The sequence below is a fragment of the Desmodus rotundus genome, chromosome 5 (genome assembly GCF_022682495.2).
Source record: "Desmodus rotundus isolate HL8 chromosome 5, HLdesRot8A.1, whole genome shotgun sequence".
Taxonomy (NCBI): domain Eukaryota; kingdom Metazoa; phylum Chordata; class Mammalia; order Chiroptera; family Phyllostomidae; genus Desmodus; species Desmodus rotundus.
Window position 1 is genome coordinate 12,458,712 of NC_071391.1, and position 26,089 is coordinate 12,484,800.

The window sequence follows — 26,089 nt, forward strand, 5'->3', positions numbered from 1 at the left end:
CAGGGCATATGTCTGGGTTGCGGGCCAGGTCCCCAGTAGTGGGTGCACGAGAGGCAAACACACATTGATGTTTCTCTCCCTCTTTCTCCCTCCCTTCCCCTCTCTCTAAAAATAAGTAAAGAATTTATAATAAATAAATGATTAAGGTATCGGTTCTGTTTTTCACAACGGAAATGCCCTCATTCGTGCCTGTCTGTCTGCTCTTACCTGGATCCTACACCTGCCTAGCTAGAAGCCAGGACTTCCTGCCCACCCCTTGCCGCTGCATCCATCCAGGTATGGACAACCTGCCTGGGAACACATCTCAGCCCCAGGCTGATAAGGAATAGCTCTGCACAGGGAGGTGCTGTTGGCAGAGTTGGCAGGGAGGGGTTGGTTACAGGAGAGAATTTATGAGAAAGTGCTTCAGGAAGAGCTGTTCCAGGACAGAGTGACCCGCTCACACTCCTCCCTGCTCCTTGGTGTTCCCCCAGCACCTTGCCCACCTCTCACGGGCTACCTCCGTGTCCCCATCACCAAGCACGTAGACAGAAGGGGAGCGACAGCTGTTGAACTCACTGCTAAAGTCAGTGATGATGAAGACGTCACGATGGAGCGCAAACTCAGGCCAGGCACTTTCTAAACAAGCTGGTGCCCCTGCGATCCTCATCTGCCAGATGAGAAGACCGAGATGAAGAAAGGGTAAGGAACATGTCCGAGTCACACGGCACAGAGTGTTTTCTACCAATTCTGTAAAGCATTTGGCCTGGAGGAGCAAGAAGGGGATTCATCTTCCTCAAATGACAAGTGCCCCAGAGGCAGGCAGCCAGGCCCTTCCTGCTCACCTCCCTCAGGACAAGACTGGCACCTTTATGTTTGTGAGAGGCGGCATACCGATGGGGTGAAGGACACAAATTCTGGTTCCAAAGTCCCAGCTCTGCCACCTAGTGTGAGGCCCCGGGAGGGTCCCTGCCCTTCCTCAGCCTTGTTTTCCCCCTCTGTCCCCTGGAGAGCATTATATTACCCATCTCAAGTGAGTGAATAAAACAGGTTCAGAAAGGGGCTGGACGCATGGATGCACTGTCTTAATATTTATTACTATTATTGTGGTTGTTGTTGTTATTAGCATTAGCATTACCACTGTACCTTCAGGCACAGCACCCACACTCTGGTCAGAAGGGCACAGAAGACCAAACCAGAGTCCATCCCCAGGGACAGAGCTTGCCCGGGAGCCCCACCCAGTGACAACATTCAACCATTTGCCAGGACTGAGGCACGTGGCTACCCCTATGCTCCAGGGAGACTGGGAGAAGCAGGGAAAGAGAGGGGGACTCTGGGACTTGAGAAGGAAACCAGCAATGTCCCCCAAGGGGTTGAGCCTGGATGGGCCCCGGGCAGCCCCAGCACACGCCCTGCAGAGGAGGCTGCTTGGGGCAGGTCACACAGGGAGTAGCCCCCCATCTGAGGTTCTCAAAGAAGCCATGAGTCACACAGCGCTCCAAGCCCCTTCGGCTGACACAGTTCTGTGAAAGTGGGGATGAGGAAAGAAGGCAGGGCGCCTTCCTCCTCGCCACATGGCCGGGGGCTACCTGGTGCACAGGGAGTACAGAGCCCGAGGCATCCCTAGGAATACATTTCCTAGTACATTTGTGGAGGTGGTGGTTCTAATGGAAACAATAAAAAGCTTAAGAGCCTCTTCCAGACTTCCTCAAATGAACAGGAGCCTCGAACAGCTCCCTGGCTTCTGACTTCTCCATCGGTCCTGCGTCCTTCCAAGTCTGTGGGCGGCTAACGCAGAGGTTTGTTTGTGGAACAGGCTGGTTGATTCCGTTGTTTGTGTGGCAACAAGAGCGAGGATCCTTTTCAAAAGCAGCTCCTCTAAGTTACTGAGCTCACAGAAGCTCAGGCTGTTTACAGCACACCAGACCCGCCTTGGTGGAGGGGAGTTTTCATGACGCTGGCTTCCTGGTTACAAACAGGACTTGTCAAACTTTTCTTTTTAAGGTAATACTGCATTCAAATGTTGTTTTGTTAATCCACCTCTTAAATGCTCAGTAACCCCAGGGCCCAGTCATTTATTTCTAACAGCAAACATCTACTTCCCGGACCTAGAGAGAAAGACAAAATCAGCCTGTCTCCACTTTAGAAAGCCTGATGTGTTACGGTGAACCCCAAAAGCAAGCTAACTGGGGGGCAATCATTCTGTTTATCAGGGACATCTTCACTTAACAAAACACCCCTCCCACAGAGATTTCCTAGAAGCCCTGGGCCATAGTGCACCCCAATAACCCCACAGGGCTCCTTTACAGCCTCCACCTGAATCTGAACAGGTTTGATGGTTCCGGCTCTGACTCAGGTCTGCCTGACCAAGGAGGAAGGCGCAGAGATGAAGGGCACAGGGTCTGGGAGCTGACGCTGAGGGCTAACGCAGCTTCACCTGTGCCAGGTAAGTCACCTGGGGCCAATTACTTATCCTTTCCTTGTCACGGGTCCTCACCTGTACAATGGAGGTGATAATAGCGGCTGCCTTTGTCACATGGTTCGAGGAAGCCCTTGGGCAGTGCCGGCATCCAGCGAGGGCTCGGGAGTGTAGACTATCCTTATGGGCTAGAGACCCAAACCGCAGCCCCATGACAGGTTGCAGTGGGGACAGTGGGCATGTCCTGCTCTCCCCACATGCACAGGGACCGATCTCTGATATTGGTCACAGGGCCGGGATGCATCCCTCAGCAAAACAGATCCGCCTACGTTCTAACTCAGGGAGGGCCGACGCAGCACAGTGAGCGTTGTGGGGGCTGTGGTAGCCAGCGGAGTGCCTGGGGGACAGCAAGAATGCCCTGTGCTGCTGTCAACGCGCCCTCCGGGCAGGCCTTGTTGGAAACTGGAGCAGGTGAGGGAGAAGTGCGAGCAATCCGTGGACAGAGTGTGTTTATTCTGAGCAGGAAGAAACGCCACGTGAGCCCGAGCACAGGTGTGTGTGGCTGCGTAGAGCCCACAGTGGAAAGAGAAGAGTCGAGGGGTCAGGGAGCTGCTAGGGGTGGATGCACAAGCCTTTGCGAGGGCCTGGCCTTCTCCTCTGGGTGAAACCGGGAATCACTGAGAGGTTTGGAGCAGAGGAGGGCTAGGAACTGACTGCAGATTTTTATTTTTCATCCTTACCCAAGAATATAATTTCACTGCCCTTAGAGAGGGGCGGGGGAAGGCGAGAGAAAGAGAGAGAGAAAAAAACACTGATGTGAAAGAGAAACATCAATTGGTTGCCTCTCATAGGCACCCGGACCCGGATCATATGCGCCCAGACCACGGACTGAACCCACAACCCCTCGTTAGGGGAGGACGCTCCAACCAACAGAGCCCCACCAGCCAGGGCCTGGCTTGGGATTATTAAAAGGCTGCCGGGTTGAGCCCGAAGGGGGAAAGAGGTGGAATGAGGGGAGCAGTGTGCAGGCCCGGCAATCGCCCAGGAGAGAGAGACTGGTGGCTGGACTCAGACCAGCCAGGTCACCAGGCAAGTATGAGAGGGGTCAGATTCTGGACCTGCTTTGAGCCCACACGCCGGCAGGCGGATGGACGCAGGGTTTGGGGGAGGGAGCGGGGTCACGTGGGCATCAACAGGTGGATGACGCAGCCGCCCTGGGCTGTGCTGGAAAAACGGGGGGTGGGAACCATGAACAGGTACGGGTCTCTTTTGTGGGGGAAGGGGAATATTTCTTTAAATAGAAATTGTGGCCAGTATGCTTCTTCACAAATTCTGGTTTCCAAAAAGAAAATTTTTCCTTTGAACCTCCTGTCTTCCATCAGCATCTCCACCCAGCTCTTAAAGTCATTCATCTCCCCAGGGGGTCTGCTCCTCCCCCCAGGAGCTTCCTGGGGGGGGCTGCGGCTGCCACCACCCACCCCCCCACCAGCCGGTGTGAGGAGGCCTCTGGTGCTGGAGGCCACATGTGACTGGGTGGGTGCATCTGTCGACTGTCGGGTTCCTACCAGGAAGCCCCTGCTGTCCCACACCTAAGCCACATCCTCCCACCAAACCTTTACCAGTAATAAAGGTGATATTTTGATCTTTACCTTCTTGACTTGGTGCCTCTCTTTTAAGTGGTTCAGAAATCTGAAAAACAGGTATGCTGTTTAAACCCCAACAATAAGAACCACAGGACAGTTAAAGTGACAACCAACTTCTGTCCTGAGTCTTCCAGCTCATTGGAACCTCAGAATAGCCCCTCACATGGTCGGATAGTGAGCCAACGATTCCTAAGCACCTAACGCGAAGCACCCACAAGTAAGCGCCATCTGAGGCAGGGAAGGGTGGGGGGCGGGAGAGCTTATCACGGCCACCATTGCACAGTTGAGGAGACTCAGGGGAAAAGAGAGAGAAACGGGGGGGGGGGGGGGGGGGGGGGCAACTGAGAGAGGTAAACACTTTGCAATAAGCATGCAACCCACATCTTCTGATGCTGAAGTCCCTGCCCTTTTGATTTTTTTTCTTTTTGAGCTGGGTGACTTTGGGCAACTTATTTAACCTCTCTGTGCCTGAGTCTGATCATCCACGAAACAGAGCTTACGATAGCACCTACCTTGTGGGGTTATGGTGAGGGCTGAGTGAGTTAACTGATGGCCTTGGAAGAATCGCTGACACACAGTAAGCACTCAGTAACTCACCCTCCCCATTATTATACTGTTATCATCATCACCCTCATCCTCAACATCATCATTACCACACCAAGCTGCACTGCCAACAATGAGGATAAGAACCATTACTAAATACTTAGTTGGTGTCCATAATTGTTCGCTACGTGCTTTACCTTCAATAACTCACTGAAAGCCCACAATCTGTGACTTCTGTCCCCGTTTCACACTCAGGCATCCGAAACTGATAGCAAGGTTAAATATACTGGTTAGAGCTCACAGAACTGCTAGGTGTCAAAGACAGAAACTGAACTGAGGGCCCACAAGTTACTTGCCAGAAATATATTTACCACATAAAATAAAGCAACAAGGATGCTTCTAACTTCTAAACAAATGTTTAACAGACATGCAGAACCAAGGGCATCTCCCTGATCCACAAAGCTCCTTTTGAGGCACCTTAGCCCAAAAGTACAAAGGGAAGAAAAAGCCCCACAATTCATGTTAACTTCATCCACCACGTGTGATGCTCATTGCCCCAGCCACATCCTATACCGGCCACAACCAAAAACCCCATTTCCTCCCCAGAACACATCCCAGGGAGCAAAAGTCAACACCCAGCTCCCGCTTCTCCGAGCACACCTTGGATATTGGCCCATGCATGCCAGCAAGTAACCGAGCTGCAAAAACATTCTCCCAACACCTAGAAAGGGTCAGAGTGCCTTGGACTGAAACACACCGCATCTTCAGCACTATTCCCTCACCAGCTGAGCTGAGCCAAGCAAGCGAGTGGTGTCCTGTTGGGTCCTGACATCAGCATCACAGACCACAGACAAGCTGGCCCCAGTGGCCTTTTCTGGACCTGACTTTATCACAAGACCCTGAGGCCTGCCAGTGGAAGGGGACCCTCACACCCCAGGCCTGTACATGGACTGGTACAAGGGGCATCTGTCAGCAGGGCTGGAAGACAACCGCCCAGAAGTATTGAGCCCAAGGGCCCACTGAGGACCTGGGGTAGGGGCGGCACTGTTCTTCACATGCCCTCAGGAGGCCAGCCCTCAAGGCCAGAATTCATCAGAAACATTCTAGAGAGAATGTGACCGTCACTCTTGTCGGGGGGAAAGGGGCAGGGAACAGAGGTCAAGAAAGAAAAGCCAGATCATAGTTGACTATTGCAGGACACTGGGGGCCTCCCACACTGCAAGACTCGCTCTCTGCTGAATGCCCACCGCATGCCCGGCACCATGCTAGGGGCTTTCTGAAAAAAGGATATTTCCCATAAGGATATAATTTCCTACTTCTCTTGGGGAACAAAATCAGAAGATCAAGGAACATTGGGCCACATTCTCATGTGACCACAGGGCGGGACCGAGTAGTGGCCGCCCTCTGGGAGGCCTGACGCCTCCAACTCAACACCAGGCCCTCTGCCCACCTCCCTGGTCTGTGTGGCTGCCAGGCACCCAGAGGCTGGTGGCCCTGGCATCTATAAAGTGCTGTGAGATGACGGAGCGGCTCAGCCACCACTCGTTCCACAGTCCTGCCGAGTCTTTACTGCACTGTAAGATTTTCGGTGCCACTTCCCTGATGGGGGGTGAGGGGGGCAGCGTGAACCCCATTTCATCGATGACAGTAATGTGAAGCCAGCCTTCTGGGTACGCATGCCTCTATGACCCTGGCTCTTTTCTGTGCCCTGAGTCCATTTGTCCCACCTTTTAAGATCTGGGCTCCCCCTGATTAAGTTGCACCCCCACCCCCCAGAAGTCTCAATAAAGAAATGCAGGCAGAAGACCTCCAGCCTCGCCTGGACACCGAGGCTCTTCCACCACCCAGAGGGCACAAGCCCACATCACACAGGGTAGAGTACCTGGGAGACCTCCCCGTCACAGCTAGGGCTGGAATGGTGAGCGCTTCCATCCCAGCATGAAAACGGGGGAGAGCAAGGCCACCCATAGCTCCAAAGGATGGCAGTACCTCCAGACATTCTGGCAGGGAAAAGATCCTGATTAATGAGAGAGAGAGGCAAGTGCCTATCCCAAGGGAACCGTATTCCCCCTTTTCGAGAACCTGCAAAGCCTCCCTCTCTGCTCCCAGAGCGCACTCAGCTGAATCGTGACTCCGCTGTGTCACAAACCAAGAATAAGCACTAAGCCAAACATCGCTGTAGACATGCTCTCCCACCTCTTTCTAAACTCAGCCACTCCCAGGGGCAAGAGATTGCACAGGACAGCACTCTGCCCTCAGGAAGCACAGACGCTTCACCTTCACACTCAGCTCAGTACCGGCATCACCACTGTCATCACTACCAAAGCGCCAACGTTCCCCGAGTGCTCGCTACATCTCGACTACTGTGTTAACACATGTCTTCTCATTACCACATTTCGGGGTGCCTGTTATCTGCCCATTTAACAGATGAGAAAGCTGAGGCTTGGCAGAGTTAAAGTAACCTGCCCAGAGTCAAAGAGAGAACTGAGATTCAAACCCAGGACGCCGACTCCTGAACCCATGCTGGAAATGCAAGGGAAGCATCATTTCAGGATTTCTAGATGAGGAAGCTGAGCCTCAAAAAGTTCACGAATAAAAGACATATTGTCACTCAGGAAATTCCAAGGCATTTTGAAACTCTGGGCCAGGAACCAGGGACAAAGAATAGCTGTGTTCTTTACAATGTCACACTAAACAAATGTTCTAAGCGCTTTGTTGGGCCCAGTACTATGCGGGGCTTTGGAAAATGATCTACATTCTCAATGGTTCTCATTAAACCACAGCCTGGAAGACAGTGCCATATTCAGGCCACGGAGCAGGACCACCCCCCAAGAACCCTGTCTCAGGGGGTTTGAGAAACACACCCCCTGAGCTGCAAAGCACCTTAGGACCCAGGGAAACAACTCCACCCCTTTAGAGGTGAGGAAACCAAGAGGTAATTGGCCAAAGATCATACTCGCCCATGACACATGTCATGACTGCCAGGTGGGAGCTACTGCCATTGACCATGAGCCATGGGGTCAGAGACACCGGTACCTGTGCCAAAGGCAGGAGGTAGACAGTGAATGTCCTTTCGACTGAGGGTCTGGTCATCTGTCTTTCTCTGCCCACCTCCCATAATAGCCCTCAGAGTTGGCTTGGAAGATGAACAGGACATTGCAGGGTGAGCTGTTGGTCTGATGAATACACTCTGAGTGCAGGTCCCCTTCTCTCCTCCCCTCTACCCAAGTCAGTCAGCTCTCTCACCACCTTCCACCCCTGGAGGAAAGGTCCTAAAAACTTTGGCGAGTCCACTCCACTCAATATTTGAGGTGGGGGCATTCTACTAGCTGCTGAGCAGACAGAGCTGGTTTTATGTGACATGGAAACACGTCACTTGAACGCGAGAAGAAGAAAAGGTGGGAAATGTGGTGCCAAAGGCATGCTGCGCTATCTGGACGGGGGGAAGAGAGATGAATGAAGGTGAGGAGTCCGGTGCAACTCGCTTTTCCCAGGCGCTGAGCCCTCAGCTTGTCTAAAGGCCAAGGGGAAAAGTTCATGAAGTTTGTGCCAGACAAGACAACTAGGAAGAGGCCTCTCTCCCGAGCCTGCTTCCTTCCGCCCCCTCCCGCTGCCTCCCCAGAAGCCTGAGTTTTCTTCACTGCAGCAGGGCATCTCCATCTCAGCACTGCGGGCCTCTGCGGTGGGAGAACTCACTGTCCTCTGTGGGGAGCTGTCCAGTGCATTGTGGGGCTCTCACCGGCACCCCTGGCCGCTACCCATTAAACGCCCGTGGCACCCTTAGAATCTTCTGACCCCCAGTCATGACATCTAAAATGTCTCCTGATTTTGCCAAACGTCCCACGGTGGGCAAAATCTCCCCCAGTGGTGAACCACACGGGTTACCGAGAGCAGAGACCTGCACGATGCGGCAGAAGAGGCACAAAGTAGAGGAGCCGCGGGTATGGACCTGGCCTTAACCCCCCGCCCTACCCCTTGGCAGGTACCTTGGTCTCCTCCTTTGAAAGACAGGAGTGACCCTGCATCTCCCTCACTGGGCGGATGCACAGAGTCAATGAGACTAGTTATGCAAAGCAGCTAGGTAGGTGACAGCTCACAGTCAGCGCTTGCTGCTCTCAGTGGTGGCTGGCGTCGTGAGGACAGTTGAGTCCCACCTCACAGTGCCCCAGAAAACCAGACTGAACCCAGGAGCAGGCTCTTCCACATTTACAGATAAATGCAATCTTCAGAAACACCACTCTCCTCATGCCATGGGAGAGAGGAAAATGTGAATAAGTGACTTCGTCTACACCAGAAAAGGAGGGAGGGAGGGAGAGAGGGAGGAAGGAAACCACAAGCAGCTTAGCCTGGAAGTCAAGTGTAAGAATCTTGCAGCTAGGCCCAGATCCCAATGGCTCATCACACAGCCCTGAGGCCATGAGTCAGTGAGCACACACATGCACCCATGTGTGCACTTGCACACGCACACGCACACACCCCTGGCACCAGAGCAGCACTGCAGTGACAGCCCTTTGTGATACTGAAACATCAGAACCAACTCGATGCTGGACAGTAGACCGGTTAACATGCTGCAGTGGACACTGGCGTATTATGCAGCTAACAAATGGGGCTGTACAAGAGCAACTATCAATATGAGAAAGCGCCTTCAGTAAGATACTGAGGCAGACAAGATTCAAAAAGTTCTAAGTGCAATATGATCAATCATAACTTATTCTGGGAAAAAAGTCACAAGAAAATAGAGTAAAATGTTAGCAATGTGGATCTCTGGTTAGCAGAGTAAGGGATTTTCATTTCTTCTTTATACTTCCCTTCCCCTCCCCAGTTCTGCATCCGCAGTGACCACCAGCAGTGGGAAAGCCTGGTGGGTCAGTGCAGCCTGCAGTCCCAGGTCCACACTCACCTGCCTGCTCTTTGACCCCGTGCCAGGTCTTTACCTTCCTCCTCCCAGTTAATAACACTACTAATAACAGCAGGGACTCTGAACGGTAGCTATTATTATTACTACCTTTACGATTAGAGGAGGGAGTGAAGCCCCGGGAATAAAAGTAACAAATCCTGCAGGAGAAAAGGAGGTGTTCAGTTACTTAGCTGTCACCCCAAAGGAGCTCTACTACTGCTGCAAGAAAACGGAAAGAAACGTTCACTGGGCGCTTTTGCAAAACCCCTCTGTCAGAGTTACCAAGATTGGCAAGTGAACCACTTCCCGAAAACCAGCCGTGCTCATGAGACGCACTGAACAGAGGAGCCCTGGAATGTCCCCTCGAAGGTTGCCTCATAGAAAGGAGCACCCCATGTCTCGGCTTAGACTTGTGTTGCTGAAAACGTGCATGTGAAGGGATGTTGCAAAAACCCTGCTTATGACATAACAAGTGGGAACTCTGGGAGGTAGAAGAGGGGGTGGGGCTGGGGGTGAGTGGTGATGGAAGGAGATTTGACTTGCGGTGGTGAATACACAGTACAATATACAGATGATGTGTTACGGAATCATACACCCCAAACCTCTACAGTTTCATTAACCAATGTCACCCCAATAAATTCAATTTAAAAAAGTGAGCTCCGTTTCACAGAATCCAAAAAAAATGAATTATAATCTGGTTGTATCATCTGGGGAAAACTATTTTCCTAATTTCACTGTTCTATTTGAGTATTTTATAAATTGGTTTTCTCACCGCGAGGCATCTTGGCAGATTGCATGCTAATGTTTCATTAGCTCTCCAAATAAATGCTCAGAGGCTCCACAGACAGCCTGGCACAGTGCAGGCACCTGAGCACTCGGAGACGTGAACGTGTGAAGGAACAGGAACCATCCAGCGAGGGGAAAAAGTCACAGTTAACAAAACATGACGGCTGGTGAAGCCGTGTGTGTGAAAACAAACTTCCCTGGGTTTGTGTACACACACCATTCGTCTCTCAAACCATGTGACTGGGAGGCTGGGAAACCTGAAAAGCAGGTTCACCGGGGGCCTCCCAGAAAGAACTGGAAGGTTCTGCTCCCTGCCTATTCTCCACGTGCCAGCAGGCTCAGAGGGGGCCCTTCTCATTTTCACCTGCTTGTTCTCAACAGAAAGTGCTTTTAACCACAAAACGCCAATAAATCTGACACTACAGTTTTTCCCCACGAGTTTCCAGTGCGTGGAAACAAACTGTGTTAGGGGCTCCCCAGTGGGGCCTCTGGGAGGGCTGCCGTGTCGTTTGCCTCTCACGTGGAAGGCGATCCCCTCAGGAAGCCCATTGTCCGGCTTCCAGCACCAAGTGCAGTTAGAGCAGCAACTCCAGGTTTTCTCTGGCAGCCCTTGTGTTTTGTTTTTTTTCCATAAATTACTTTATTGTTGTTCAATTACACCGTCTGCATTTTGTCCCCACCACTCTCCCCCACCCCAGCCAAACCCACCTCCCTCCCCCACCTCCACCCTCCCCCTTGGTTTCGTCCATGTGTCCTTTATAGTAGTTCCTGAAAACCCCTCTCCCCACTGTCCCCTCCCTCCTCCCCTCTGGCTATTGTTAGACTGTTCTTAACTTCAATGACTCTGGTTATATTTTGTTTGCTTTTTTCTTTTGTTGATTCATTTTAAACAGTCTCTACCTTTCTCTGTCTCCATACACCGTACCTCCTGGCTTGAAACGGCTGCCATAAAGCAGCAGTTCTTGGTTGGGTGCAATTTTGTCGCCACCCACCCCCCAGGGACATTTGGCAATGTCTGGAGACATTTCTGGGGGTCACTGCTGGGCAAAGCCGGGGGGCGTGTGCTGCTGGCATCTGGTGGGGAGGAGCCAGAGATGCTGCCACACCCTGAGTGCACAGCAGGGCCTGCCCTACCCTGTGCCAATATGGTGCTGAGGCAGAGAGGCCCAATCATTACTGGAAAGCTTAAGAAGAGAACACTGAGGGAGCCCTAAAATAAAAGTCCTTCCTCAAGACTCTAAGTGATGGTTGATTCCAAAGTGGAGCCATACCCCTCTGGGGAGGCCCAGTTGTCCACCTCAGGCTCCGTGAGCCTGGCCAGTGGGTAACTCTGTCCCAGCCTCCATGTCTCCAGGTGTAAAATGGGGACATAAAAATATCTACCTCCCAAGATGTTGGTGAAAGCAATGTGAGGTTATTGCACTAAGGATTCAGAGTGCAACTGTACTTTGTAACCAACATGCACAAGAGACTAATCAGCAAAGTGAGACATCTGTTGGACCCTAACAGCTGTCACTGAGCTATAAACCAAGGAGCGGCCAGCCTGAGGAAGCATGGGCCAGAGATGCGTCTTTGCAGAAGCAGGCAGAGCCACCTGGGAGGCTGCAAACTGGGGCAGCTCAGGATGCTCTGCAAAGAGACACCAACAACTGAGCATAGTTTCTTGGGGTTACCTGTATCCCCAAGATTTACAGGATGAGGGCAATGTAGGAAAGGCAGGGAGGAAGGGGACCCTGGTGCCAGACCACTCCTGGTTCGGCATTTAGCAGAAGGCAAACGCTAGCAAAGAAAAGGATTAGTCGTGGTGGTGGTTCTTCTTCTTCTTCTTCTTCTTTTTAAGATTACGTTTATTTCTTTTTAGAGAGAGGGGGAGGGGGAAGAAAGAGAAGGAGAGAAACATCAATGTGTGGTTGCCTCTCACATGCCCCCTCCTGGGGACCTGGGCCACAACCCAGGCCTGTGCCCTAACTGGGAATCAAACCAGCAACCCTTTCGTTCGCAGGCCAGCACTCAATCCACTGAGCCACACCCGCCAGGGCAGGGGTTCTTCTACAGACCCCTGAGAAAGGGCAGCAGACTAAACCACAACCCCTTCCATTTGTCCTATAAATAGGTAACAACCACAGCCGAAAATGCAGTGTGCAGTGACCTCCAACAGGTAGCCTGAAATGCCCACTCCCTACAAGGCATGCCCCAAGGGAGCCATTAACGACCAGAACCAAATAAAGTCAGTCATAACCAACTTGGGAGGTTCAGAGCCTCCCAAGAGCTCAAAAGGGGCATGGCCTGCGTGAGCAGTTGGACTTCTGTTTTTAAAGAGAACCACTAAGGCATCTGCCCGAGGCCACGTCATCTTCCCCAACCCCCTGTCGCACTCAGGCTCACGTGTGGCCAGAGGCCACCAGTAGCTGCACTTGGAATTTCCACACTTCTGCTTTCCAAGAGTTTGAGCAGTTTAAAAGTTACTAAGGGTCAATGTAGGCAACAGATGTGAGGGCTCTGAGAACCTTTTGCCCCAATCCTAACTGGGACAGAAGGGTGAGACACGGCCCAGCCCTGTCTTTAGATGCCCCACGCTCCTGAGTCCGGATGGCAAGAGGAGACACAGGCTTCACCTTTCCTTGTTAGCAACTTTAAATTTTCAAAATGTGGTCAAGAGCTCACCAACACGATAACAGAATGTCTGACTTTTCTTCTGCAAATTGCTCACTTTTTTATTTTTATGAAAACACATTATTCACAGGTAGGCAGCATAGGAAAATAGACCTCGACCTAGAATCCATTCAAATTCCAGCTCATTTACTGTGCAACCTTGGACAAGTTACCCAACCTCTCTGAACTTAGGTTTACCCATATGTAAACTGTGCTAATAATCCATATTGGGGGAAGGGAAGCACACACAGGGAGAAGGGTGGTAACAAGGCATAGTATGAAGCATTTGAGGAACATGGGCTATAAACCCTAACTCTGTCCCCAGCTCTCAATCCCTGGCTCATCACTTCCTACCAGAACACCATCAGAGACACCTTACTAAGGGGTTCCCACCCCCCAGACGCTCACCCCTCAGAAAACCGGGGACTCGTCAGTTTATTCGGCATGGCTGAGTTTACCGCAGGGCCGAGTACACAGCAGGTGCTCAATAACTACCTCTGCATGAAGAGAAGAATGAAAGTAACCCTGAGCAAAGGGCTCTAAGTCTCCATTTCTCTCTCTATACGACAGAAACACCCCCCGGCGTGATTATGAAAATTAAACGAGCTAATGTATGGGATGGAGCCCCGGGCAGGGCCTCCGCACAGGTGCTCGTGACGGTCCTCCATCATTAGGCTCGAATAAGATCACAAACGGAAGCAGGCTTTGAAACGGTTACACACGCTACACACATAATCAGGTGGCGTTTTCGTTTTCTGCTCCATTCCCAGGCACACATGTAGAACGTACATGTGCCAGGTGGCCGGCCCCTCACCTCTGGGGGCTGGCAGGGCGTGGCCTGCAGAACTCAGACCACGAGGCCATGCAGCCTGGACCACAACCACAGCACCAACCCACAGGGGTCTGAAAAGCTGCCCCCACACTCAAATCCTCCACCTGTCTCTCCCCGGGCAGCCAGGAGCAGTCAAAAACACAAGGTGGGAAGAGGTAAGGGAGGTGGAAGGATGAGGAGAAAACCAATCCCAAATTTTGACTTGACAGTGACACTCCCACCATCACTCCACACTAAAGAGAAGTTCTCCTGCTCAGCCCCACGTGACAGAAACCGGAGAAACTTAAATCTCAAAAGATGTCTAAGGTCACCTGCTGGGACATGGGGCGGAAATGCATAATGCAGAGAAGAACTGCCGTGGTGGCTGCTCACCAGGAGGCTCCAGGCAGCCCCCAAACCTGTCTGGGAGACCCCTCTCCTCAGTTCTCAAAATAAAGAGGTTTCAAGAACAGGCTTCCGGGTGAAAGTGTTCTATCTGCATCAGGAGCAGCCTACACAATCCGGACCCGAAGGTAATGGGTGGAACCTGAAAGTTCTCTCATTCTCCCAAAGGACAATCCCAAGTCCCAGAATCGTGGGGGACGTGTGTCTCAAAGGGGCTGCTCAGACACCACCGCACTCTCGGGGGAAGAAATGTTACCCAGGGAGGAAGGAAGAGGGGGTCACAAAGGGAAGGGGAAAATTCTGGAGGGGGATGACCTAGTGAAAGTAATCACCTCCCATGCCTAAGAAATTCTTTCATGTTCTCAGCAACTGCTTACTGAGAACCTACTAGGGCCGGGCCCTGCCAGGGACCGGGGTCACAGCAGCAAATAAGACCAGCCCCAGCCATGAAGGCGTCCGCTCCGTCTTCAGTCACTGCTCAGTCTGGCTGGCCCTTCCCTCCCCTGTGGCTTTGATTGCTGCAGGCCTGACTTGCCCTCGTCCTCACCCTGGTTTTGAGACAGTCCTGGAAGGACTACCAGACTAGGGACAGCAGCTGAGTTCCAACCACTTCATGCTCTTACACAAGCCGTCATTTTCCTGTGTATAAAATGAGGCTAGAGAACTACCTGGCCTGACCTCTATACCTGAGCGTCATCTTCTAAAAACCAAAATGCCACTGATGCATAGGAAAGCATTATGCAAATGAATGATTCCTTTGTCCCACCTCACTAGCAAGCTAATATTTTTTTTCTACTCATGACTTTGACCTTATTATTTTTTTTACTTAACTGTATTTATTTTTTAATTAATTTATTTTCCAATTATAGTTGACATATTATATTCTGTTCAGGTGTGCAACATAATGACTAGACATTTACATACCTTACAAGGTGACCCCCGGAAAGTCCAGTACTCACCATACATAGTTGCTACAATATTACTATATTCCCTATGCTGTACCTTACATTTCCATGACTATTTTATTTTACTTTTTAATTAATTCTGCTTATTGTTGACAGTATTACAGATGTCCCACATTTCCCCCCACCCCTTGCCCCCCTCCATCCAGCCCCTGTCCCTGCTCCAGCCTTCACCCCATTGTTGGCTGTGACCATGGACTACGCATACATGCATATGTGTTCTTTGGCTAATTTCTTCCATGCTCCCTACCCCCCACCCCTCTGAGATCTGTCCTTCTGTTCCATGTGTCCTTGCCTCTGGTTTATCCCTTAGAGTCATGCTGAAAATCAGGTGCCCCCATCCGAGCCCCAGCCTGGTCCCTGGGTGACCCAGTTCTCCTCAGGCCCCCACCAGCCATCACGCCTGACCTCAGAGCAGCTGTGAATCCGCCCAACCATACAGGGACCCTCACTAGAGATCACACTTCCCATCGCCCAGCTGGGACCCACCGAGGAAGTCAACCCTACGTCCAGCTGGGCAAGGAACCAGTTTGACCTCACCCAAGCAAGAAGCATATACACCTCAAAATAAACACAAGTGAAAAGCACAAGTGTGAACCTCCCCATCCCAGAGAGGCAATGTGGGCCAGGGCCAATGCCCCCCACAGCCTAGCACTCCAGATTCCGCCTTTCCCACAGGGCCAGCCACCGCCCCCCCCCCCAGGAGGAAGTGAGCCCAGATTCCACCCGTCCCCCCAGTAGGAGGAAATGAGCCTAGCACTGGGGAGCCCTCTGAGCAAACTGACCTCCTGCTTCTGGAACTTCACAGAACATCAAAGCAACAGTGAAGGATTAAGCTTCAGGGGGTAGAGAGGGGCTGCACCGTGGCCCTCCTGCCCACCAGCACGCTTGAAAGCCACTTAGTAGCTGTGAGATACTGGGTGCTGGCCCTCCCTAAGTGTCTACTCCCTCACCCCACAGGATGGTTATGAGGATTAAGCACAGCGCCGGCAGAGCAGACCCGGGGACACCAGCTTCAGTCACCCACGGCTGAGCCCCTGCAGAGCTCCCAGCCCCACACATCCCTGAGTCCATTTACTGGGCCTTGCCAATTGTGAAATATCCCTCTTGGAGGTGGGGGGGGGGGGGCTCCAGAAAGGGGGAAAAAGGAATTATTCAACCATTTCCTTCCCTATTCTGCTTTGCTTTTCCACAGCGTCATACAGGTGGTACTTGTTCTAGTCAACTGAACGTGCACTTTTTCTAAAGACTAGAAAGAAACTACCGCTCTTCCTGAACTCACTCGGCCGCCCTCAGCTCCCAGAGTCTTCTAGCCAAGAGGGGCTGGTCTCTCCAGGGCTCTGCCTCGGTCTTTCTGGTCTGAAGGGAACGGTCCTGTTCTTGGGGAGAAGAAAAAGGCCTCAGACTAAAAGTGACCCTGTTTATGAATCTCAGGCCAGAAGAGAAGGTTCCACCCCGAAGGGGGCAGACCAAAGGCGGTGAAGACCCTTGTCTGTACTGGCACCAGGTTCCAGGAGACCTCACAGGTCAAGGCCCACTCTGTAGGGGTTTGTTCTTTTTCATAAGGCAATCTACCAGCTGCGATGCTACAGTTTTATAAGACTTTTCATACTATGAGAGTCACAAATAGAAAGAAAATCTTTTACAAAACCTTGAGTTTGATTCAAGGCCTGGAAAGCATGGTTCTCTTATGATGTGTCTCTGTGTCCGATGTTTCAGGAAGCTCTGTGCAACAGCTCCTCCCAATCAATCAGTCAATCAATCAATCTCCTGCTCCCCTCCCCCACTGCAACACACCCCCACCCCAAGGACACAGAGAGTCAGAGCCCAGGGCCATTGGTTTATTCTTGTAAACGTCCACAATGTTCTGAACCACTGTCCTCTGGTTCTGAACTCCCCCTAGTTCCAGTCCTCAGCCCTGTCTGATTTGGGAGAAAGGAGGACAGGAAGAAATTTCTGATCATTGGCAGAACCTTAATTTCTAGTAAATATACCATGATTAGTCATGTAACTCAAAATACACTTTTTCAAACTCGGGGACAGAAAGTAAACAGAAAGAGAGAGAGAAGAAAAGGCACACTTTCCTTGCCATACAGAAACACCACCAGAAAATCTTTACCTGAATTGCCCCAAAATGAAAAAGCCTATTGGTTCAAACATTAGGAAAATACACCACGTGCTGGCCCCAATGGAGCAACAATTCAGGACACAGAGTGTTCTATTCATGAGGAAAACATAAGAGAGATGTTTTCTTTGACTATTCAGAGCCTCAGTCATGTCCTACTGGGCAAATAAAATTCATATGACCAAGACGACACTGAAGAGACCCCTTTTACATAGTTCCCCCACTCTGCGACATGCCATCCAGCAGCCCCTGTCCCTCACAAAAGGTGAACTCAGTCTAACAGAGATGGCAGATTCTGAATTATTCAAAGAGATAATATCTTTATTGATTCAATAAACAAGTCCAACTTGGCCTTCACATAAATGCAAACTACTTGAGAATGAAATATCATGTGTGCACGCTCTCTCTCTCTCTCTCCCCCCTTCTCTCTCCCCTTCTCTCTCCCCACTCAGGAGTTTAGCAACTGGCAACCAATCGGGGCAACTACCTAAAATTCTGTTTGAAATGTTATCACAATATTTCCCTGAGTCTCAGGGGTGATGCCTTGCAGCTGTAAATCCAGAAAGCATCTTGAAGTGCTCAGAAGCCCTGCTTTATTCTGGAGCAGACTTCTCACCTGAAAAACAGAGAGAAACTGAGTCCTAGGGCCTTCCTTCTGGGGATGGAGTTAGTAATAGCACTAGTATGTACATGGGAGTCCTATGAGGACTACAATCAACCCTACAAAGCACATGGCATGCACATAGTAGGCACTGGATACATGGTAGCCCGTGTTATCACTATTATGCAAAGCTGGGAAGGCCAGAGGAAGAAGTACTCACAAGAAATGGTTGCATTTCTACCTCTGCATTTTCACAGGAAGTAAACACGTGACTAAGCCTTCACTCAACAGTCAGTCGCTGAGCTCCTCCTGCATGCCAGGCTCTGAGCTGGGAGGCACAGAACTGAAGACAGCGACATGTGCCCTGGCTGGTCGCTCAGTTGGTTAGAGCACCATCCTGTGCGCCCCAGGATCGCTCCCGGTCAGGGCACGTGCCTATGTCGTGGGATCGACCTGCACGCAGTCGGGGTGCATGCAGGAAGCAACTGATGGATGTTTCTCTCTCTCCCCATCCCTCTCAGAATCAATAAAAACATATCCTGGGGTGAAGATTAACAACAACAACAAAAAAAAAGACAGCGAGATGTGAATGGTCTAGTCAGGGGAGAAATAGAGAAACGGCACCGAACACAGTGAGCTGAATCATGCAAGAGCAGGAGGGATGTGTGGTAGGTTTGACTGGGCACAGATTTCCAGAAGCAGCCAACAGGAACTAGCCAGGTGGAGGAGAAGAGTGAGCTGCACCAGGGGGCAGCCACTCAGAGAACAGAGAGAAAACCATACACACGAAGGCACGTGGCGCTCGCCGCAGCTGCAGCAAACATAGGTGAAGGACATAGGATGCTGAAAAGGTGAGCGGCCAACGTCCAATCACCCCGAGGCCTCCAGGGGGCCAAGGAGGGATTTTTAGCGGTGGAATGACGTTATCAGATCTGCATTTTGGAAACATCTCTCCTGTGATGGTAGCAGTGCGGGAAATAAATTTGTGGCTACTCACGATGCTATAAGATTGCATGTCCACTGAACTTGACAAATAAATTTTAATTAATTAACTTGTGGAGGCTGGGAAAAATAAAGACGAACAACACATATGGATTCACTGCCAAAGCTGTGTATGTAAAGAGACTATCCAAATTTTGGCTCTGGGGAAAGAATGTCTTTCATTCCCCCGTCAATGTTTACGTCTCCCTGGGCATGCACGCACGCACAGCACCTTGGGGGTTTCATGACAGAGTTCCTGGTGCTGTGCTGTTTGGCAAAGCCTGTGCTCTCTGGGAACTTCCATAAGAAGCAATACCTACCAGCAATTTGTCTCCAAAGAAAACAAACCTGAGACTTGTAACTTGGAAAGGCTCAGGGACAGGATGTATCGGTGATACCAAGAAAGGGGAAAAGCCAGACCTACAAAAACACCTAACTGTTAATGTCCAACTTAACACGGGGAGCCCTACAGCCTCCAAAGAGCCAGTTTCCCAATAAAACTTTTAAAAAATGAGAGAAAAGGCAGAATTAAGAGCATGTGGACAGCTGGGTAAATTAGCCACATTTAAATCCACTGATACCATGCCCAGGAGAGAAAAAGAAATGCAGGTGAAAGGTGTAATTCAGAAAGAGAAAGAAGGCAGGAAAGGGAGACAGGTTTCCAGGATCAATTCAATAGATCAGTAAGTCACGCACACGCCACACAGTATTTGTAGCCTCTAGCAAAAGGCACCTCAGCTGTGCGGGGCGCCAGCTCTGCAGTCGGACCCGAAGATGTCCCCAGTACTAAATGCTGTGTCCTGTAGCATCTTGCTTGAGCCATTTTTTAACCTCACCAGGCCACAGTTTTTGACATTGTCTGACCGATAAAACCTGACTCCCTGAGAGGATTAAAGAGATAATGGCCATAAAGCACATAGTATGTGCGCACAAGAGTGAAGGTTCTTATGAGTGGCCTTATAGTTGAAACCTTCACATAACTGACTGGACAACATCAGAAGCAAAGCTGTCCTCCCCAGCGATGATGCTGGATGGTTGCTAGATGGATGAAAAGGCAGATTCCGCATCTCTCGTGCAGTGAGGTGTTTTTGAGGTTGGTGTATAAACTGACCATCACCACTGTGGTCAGGCCCTCCCTCCCCTGAAGTTATTAACTGAGGCTGTGAACATCCGGTCAACAAGCTCTTATTGAGCACTTACTGCATGCAAGGCAATGCGATGGCCCATCCTGCAGCAATGATGGGAAGACCCATCTTGTCTTCGAGGACAGGGGTTCATCAGAAGACACGTAGACAAATGACAGTATCACCACCTAGGAACCTGTGCGTACAGCAGGTTCAGAGAACAGCTTAAGGGAACAGGAGGGCAAGAGGCACAGAATTATGCATCAAGATAAAGGATCTGAACTGAGTCGTGCGTGCAAGACGGTTTTGATTCAGGCACATGGAGATAAGGGAAAGGGCGGTCCAGGCAGACGATGGTAATGACTCACAGAGGCCAGAAAGGACAGAAAACGAAGAGAGGATGCCAGGCATGGGGACCGTCACATAGGGCTTAAAAGCTAGGAATCGGGACTCCCATCTTTAGCTCAGCATCGTGGCGCGTGCTGCTTACTCCACAGGCTATCAAAAGGTGTCCTTTGGGACAACTGGCTTCCACAGTCACACAGGTTTCCTGACCCCAGCCTATCTCTGAGCCTTCAGGAATTTTAAGGGCCTCGGGAATCTCCATCGAAGGGAGCTTTTCTCCAGCATGTTAACCAAACAGTCCTTTTCCCCTCCTATTCCCTCCTGGCTCTGGGAGAATACAGTTTGGAAAAGGCTGCTATGTCCTCAGGACTCTGCTTCAGGAACTCAATGTTATATAGTATAAATACAGAAAATACCTTACTACCCTGACCCCAACCGGTAACTGATGTTTCCAAGCAGGAACTGGGGGGGCTCTCGGCAAGAGGTCTGGGGTGGGCAGACGGAATTACTACACTGAGCATGGTCTCCACACTATACTCTTTCATGCAATTTGTGTAACGATGTGGGATTTTTTAACACGTGACATTTGTATGTGCTGCACATGACAACCTGAACTACACCAGGTAAAGGAGCCGACACTGTGACAAGAGCTGGCTCACTGGTGCAGCTCCAGAGGATGGTCCACCACTGTCAAATTTCAAAAATAAGATGACGAAGAAAAGATTTCCAGGGCCAGCGCCCCCTGCCCATGCAGGTGAGAGCAGTGCCCGGTTTCTCTGGGAGGACTCCGCAGTCTGGCAGGTAGAGGGCGGGGACCCAGTAACAGCGGAAGGAACGCTGGGCTTGAAAGCAGACAGGTCTGAGTTTAAACTTTCTCTGCTTTTAAGTGCACACTCTCAGTAAACTCATTTCTAAGAATCTGTCCTGGGCTAATTGCCAATAGGATGTGACTTACAATAGCACAAGGAAAACAAAGACAAGATTTAACCAAAAACGGTGAAGTGGTTAAGTAAGTAATGATATGTATACATGATAAACTACGAGGCCACCACTAAAGATTACTTTCATAGATTTTATTTTTAATCCTCAACCGAGGACATTTTTTCATTGCTTTTAGAGAGGAAGGCGGGAGGGGGAGAGAGAAAGAGAGAGAAACATCGATCAGTTGCCTCTCACATGGACCTGACTGGGATCAAACTCTCAACCTAGGTACGTGCCCTCACCAGGAATTGAACCAGCAACCTTTCACCTTTCAGGGCACAGGGCAACGCTCCAACCAAGTCACACCAGCCAGGGCTCACTTTTTCTAAGATTTTCTTTTATATAATAGTCATACTCATGGCCCATGTGACCGTAAAGAGGAGGTAATGTGGCTTTGAATCTAATACGAGTGACATGAAATTTACAGACAAAAGAGATGAGTGAAAGGAATGCAGGAAGTTCACAATGAGGAAGGACTCAGAAAGAGCTGAGCTCTGCCACTAAAACAAGGCAGCAAAGTCATTGGCGTGAAACCGGAGAGGGCCTGTCTCAGCCCTCAGACAGATTCCCCTGGAGCTTGTGACAGAAACACCAGGAAGGAGCAGAACCGAGATAGACTCTTCTATCTGCTTCAGCGAGATGTAGGTCAGTGTGTTATTTCTTCAAAGAGGTGAGTCAGGATCAGAGCCGCCGATACGTTCAAAGGCAGGAGAGACAAGAGCTAAAATTAAAGAGCCCTCCCTAGAGTCCAGCACTCCCCTAAGACTTCAGTCTTCATGCTATTTTTTCCCCCAGCTCTTGATGAAGAAGAATGCACTATTAAGTTGACCATTCCTCCCCCTCTCCAACTGTTCTATAAATCGGTCCTGTGTTTCCCAACACCAAAAGGGATAGTAACTCATACAGAGCAAAATGCCAGTAAGTACAAATTTAGAACATGGGTTAAACAATACTTCGATCAAACCCCCAGCCGCAACCCTGGAGAGACAGGGGGGAGAAGGCAAGAGCCCTGCCCTCCCTACAACTTAATTCTATGCTCTAATTCAGAGTGGTATAATTAACCCCGAGCTTCACTGCTAACACTGAACTTCTTCAGCCCGATGAGAATATCATTTAGTATCCTGCAATCGCCAATAATAGCAATATGACACAATGGCGCCCATTGAGGCTCTAATCAGGACACATAGTCATTTACATAGAACATGTTCTGTGACTCTCTGTAATGCAACGCCACAAAGACTCAATTGAGACACAAGTCTCCCTTTCCCATAAACTAAAAAAGAAAAAGACGGGGGAAAAAGGAAAGAAACCACAGTTTCCTTTAGAGGACAGCACAGATGGTGCCCACCCTTCCCGGGGGCTCATCAGGCCCGGGCACTTCACCAGAGACTGCCGGTCCTGATGCTAACCAGAAATGAGATGCTGGCACACCGCTGTGTGTATGCACTGGCCTAATCTCTTCCCACAGGGAAAGGAGAGCTGTGAATTAGGAAATTCTTTAGGAAAACCCCAGGCTTAATAAAACGGAGTAAGGGATGTGGAGGGGCGCAGCTGGATTGCCAGCTTTCAAAGGCAGGCTCCAACTTTGCTGGCCTCCGCTGAGATTCAGGCCTGGAGAAACAGGGGTCACCACCCCATCCTGTGGCCCAACCAGTGCCGTGGACCAAAACGCGAGTCTGAAAGCAGGTAACCAGGTGCCAGGAGTCACCAGGGCAGGAGAGCGTTACAGCCTTGCAGGACGGCCACTGAGCTGAGAAAACAGCAGGACTGGGAAGCCAGATAGACCAGGGTTTGAATCCTTCCTCCACTCCTTAGCCTCAGACTTGGAGCAGTTAGCTAACGGCTTCATTTCTTCCTCTGAAAAGTGGGCTTTGACTACCGAGCAGGGTTGAAGACTCTCTCTCCTGTGTCTGAAATACGCAACACGATACACAGCATATGAAGAGCAACAACGCTGATCTGGCCATCATCATTATTCTTTAGTGAAGACTTGTGGGAAAACCAATAGGCCTTGGAGTGTACTGCTCAAGAGCCTGGACCCTGGAGGCAGGCTCCCCTCATTCAAATCCCAGATCTACCAATTGCTAGTGAGGTGACCTTATTTAACATCTGTGCCTAGTCCCTCATCTGTAAGATGGACAAAATAATAGAACCTCACTCTTCCCAGAGCTGCTATGAAGATTAGAAGAGCTAATATGTGCAAAGCATTTCCACAGTGTACACACACGTACACACCAGGTACTATTCTAAGGATTTGTTATATAAATAAAAATAAGGTGAATCAATAGGGATCTCGGGATCTCAGGGGTGTCCTTTAGTGCAACAACAGAAACAGCTACTAATGTCTATATTGTTTTTATATCCACTTGTGTTATTTAAGCCTTTAATTGATATCCAAGAAAAACAATCCTATGATGTAAAATCAGGGCCTAAATTCTAAGCAATGCCTGGGAATCTTCCTTTCCTAAAGGTTTCATTTAAGAAAGGAGAAAAAAAAGAAAGCCCTGGTTCATGGGAAGCACCCAATGAATGACCATTTGTTCTTTTTCTAGCTCAAGTCTTCGCCTGCCCAGCCAAGTTCTTCCCAAAAGAGCACATCCTTCTCACGTGTCATCTTTAGGGGATGGCCAGCGCGGCAAGGGCCAAGCCCACCTCTAGCCCCAGGCCCGGACGGGCAGAAGGAGAGGTAAAGGGAGAACTGGCCAAGTTCATAGGTTGCTTTCTCCCCAAGCACAAAGGGCTTGTTAATAGTGTCACCATCTTGGAGTTCAGACTCAGAAGTCCCCCCCAGTCCCTACTGCTCACATGCCCCGAAAGTTACCTGGAGAGAGGCCTTTTAGGAAGCGAAATCTCCCTCCACTCATCCATTTCACTCCCCACCTGGCTACCACAAACAAGCCAATCAGCCCTGCCATGTCCTATGCCCCCCTGGAGAGGCTTTCCCTGTCCACCACCCCACTGGTCCCCTTATCCCATTTCGCTTCTTTCCACATCCCTGAAGCCTACCTGTCTTCTTACCAAATGTAAGCTCCATGAGAGTGGGGACTTGGTCTGTTCTGGTTACATCAATAACCCCAGCACATAACAGTGTTTGGCACAGAGAAGGTGTTGAATAAATTGTGTGTGCTGAAAGAATCCGTTAATTGGTTCATTAATTAGAGGCCAAAGAGGACAAAGAGAGGGTCAAAAACAAAATCACATCTGGGGTCAAACTAAAAAGAAAGGTTTTAAGAAGCACTTGGAGCTCAGCCGGCAGAGTTAAACTGGGCTGCTTAGCTTCTCTTTTCTCCTTTCCTCTCTATATTTTATTTCATAATGTTTTGAAACTGATGGTACATGGAAGTCCAGAGCTGAGGGACGAGAATTTCACAAAAAAAGGAACCAGGCCAGGAGGAACACCCAGGCAGGAGGCAGGACAAGATGCTGGGGAACTGAGTCTCTCTGCCACTGGCCTGATCTGGCCAGCTGGACTCAGCGGCAGCAACAGTCACTTACTGAGCCCTGACTGAGCACTGGGCACCTAGCGGAATGCTCATCCTCGTGACAACCTACGACAGTCTCAGGGACACTGCCTCTATCTAACATGGGGCTAGGTTCTAATGTCAACAGGAAGAGGGGGCAGGATTGGCCATAATAACCCTCAAAATGTGCCAGTGTAGGAACTGTGCCCTGAGCTCCAGCATTGGGGCAGGGGAAGTAATGGGCTAGCCGCTGGCACTTGGGAGCCCCACTGCACAAAAACTACACCTCTTTAATCCCTGCAACCACAGTCCCATGGCAGGGGAACCACACTACGAAAGTTCGAGGGCACCAACAAGAAAGACCTGATGAGTGTTTCCAATCCTGCATTCCCTCCAGGCTGAATATATGCATACAGCTGAAAGGATCAGAGCCAGAGTCAGACCCGCCTCATCGGCATGCTGAGCCAGACTCAGGCTGGACTTGACCCTGTCTTCCTTGACCCCACAGCACTTTCCATACCATGGGTGCCTCCCACATACCTGCTGGAAGCACTTGGGCCAAGCAGGATATTAATTATCTGCATCATGTTTTAGAGTCCCCTAGAGGCTTCCGCAGGCTCACGCTGGCAGCCCGGTAAAGCGGCGTCCCTCCCCATCCCACGGATGTGGAAAGCTCAGACAGGTAACGGCGTTGACTGAGTCCCCAGAGGAAGACCAGAGTTGACCCAGGTCTTCTGCCACCAGGGCACAACTCAACACAATTTAGCTTCTGCCCCTTTGTTAGTTTATTTTCAACACCCCCACTTACACAGGCTTCCTGCATCCTCATTTCACCATTTATAAAAAGAAGTATCAGCTTAAGACTCTGTACACCAAGACTCAAACAGATGATAGTCACTGTGCAGAACAATCCGGTGGTTCTTTGGTTAGAGGCAAGCAGAGGAATAGGAAGGAGGTCAGTTTACAAATGTCCATCCACAGCCTGTTAAAGTCCCTTAAAACACTGCTTGCTGCCCACATCTGGAACATCCAGTCTCCCCTTCCTCCTTAGGACAAGACCCTTGGTTTTAATTTTATATATTGCACCCAACACTAAGGCTACATTTCCCAGCCTCCCTTGCAGCTGGGTGTATGCTTGTGACTAAGTTAGGGTCCAGGAGATGTAAGCAGAAGTGTTCCCTGGAACTCCCAGAAAAGAGCTTAAAGAGAGCTGATTCAGCAGAGAAGTGCCCCGTTTTTGGCCTTGCCTTTCTTCCTTCTGCCAGCATAGGGCCCAGACGTGAGAACCGGAGTTCCAGGAACACCCTAGACTGGAAGGTGACCCCTAGAGGGGGAAGCCATATGCAGGAAGATGGAAGGCTACATCCCAGATGA

The 26,089-nt window shown here is 50.4% G+C and overlaps 1 protein-coding gene and 1 long non-coding RNA gene across 2 annotated transcripts in view; one reads left to right on the forward strand and one right to left on the reverse strand.

Moving 5' to 3' along the window:
• Positions 1 to 26,089, reverse strand: part of PTPRJ (protein tyrosine phosphatase receptor type J) — a 145,713-nt gene that overhangs the window by 80,998 nt on the left and 38,626 nt on the right. The gene's annotated exons all lie outside the window — the stretch shown is intronic.
• LOC123479579 (uncharacterized) lies at positions 1,887 to 3,991 on the forward strand. Its single transcript, XR_006655232.2, has 3 exons — positions 1,887 to 1,983; positions 2,310 to 2,425; positions 3,250 to 3,991. It is a non-coding gene; the product is annotated as an uncharacterized lncRNA (long non-coding RNA).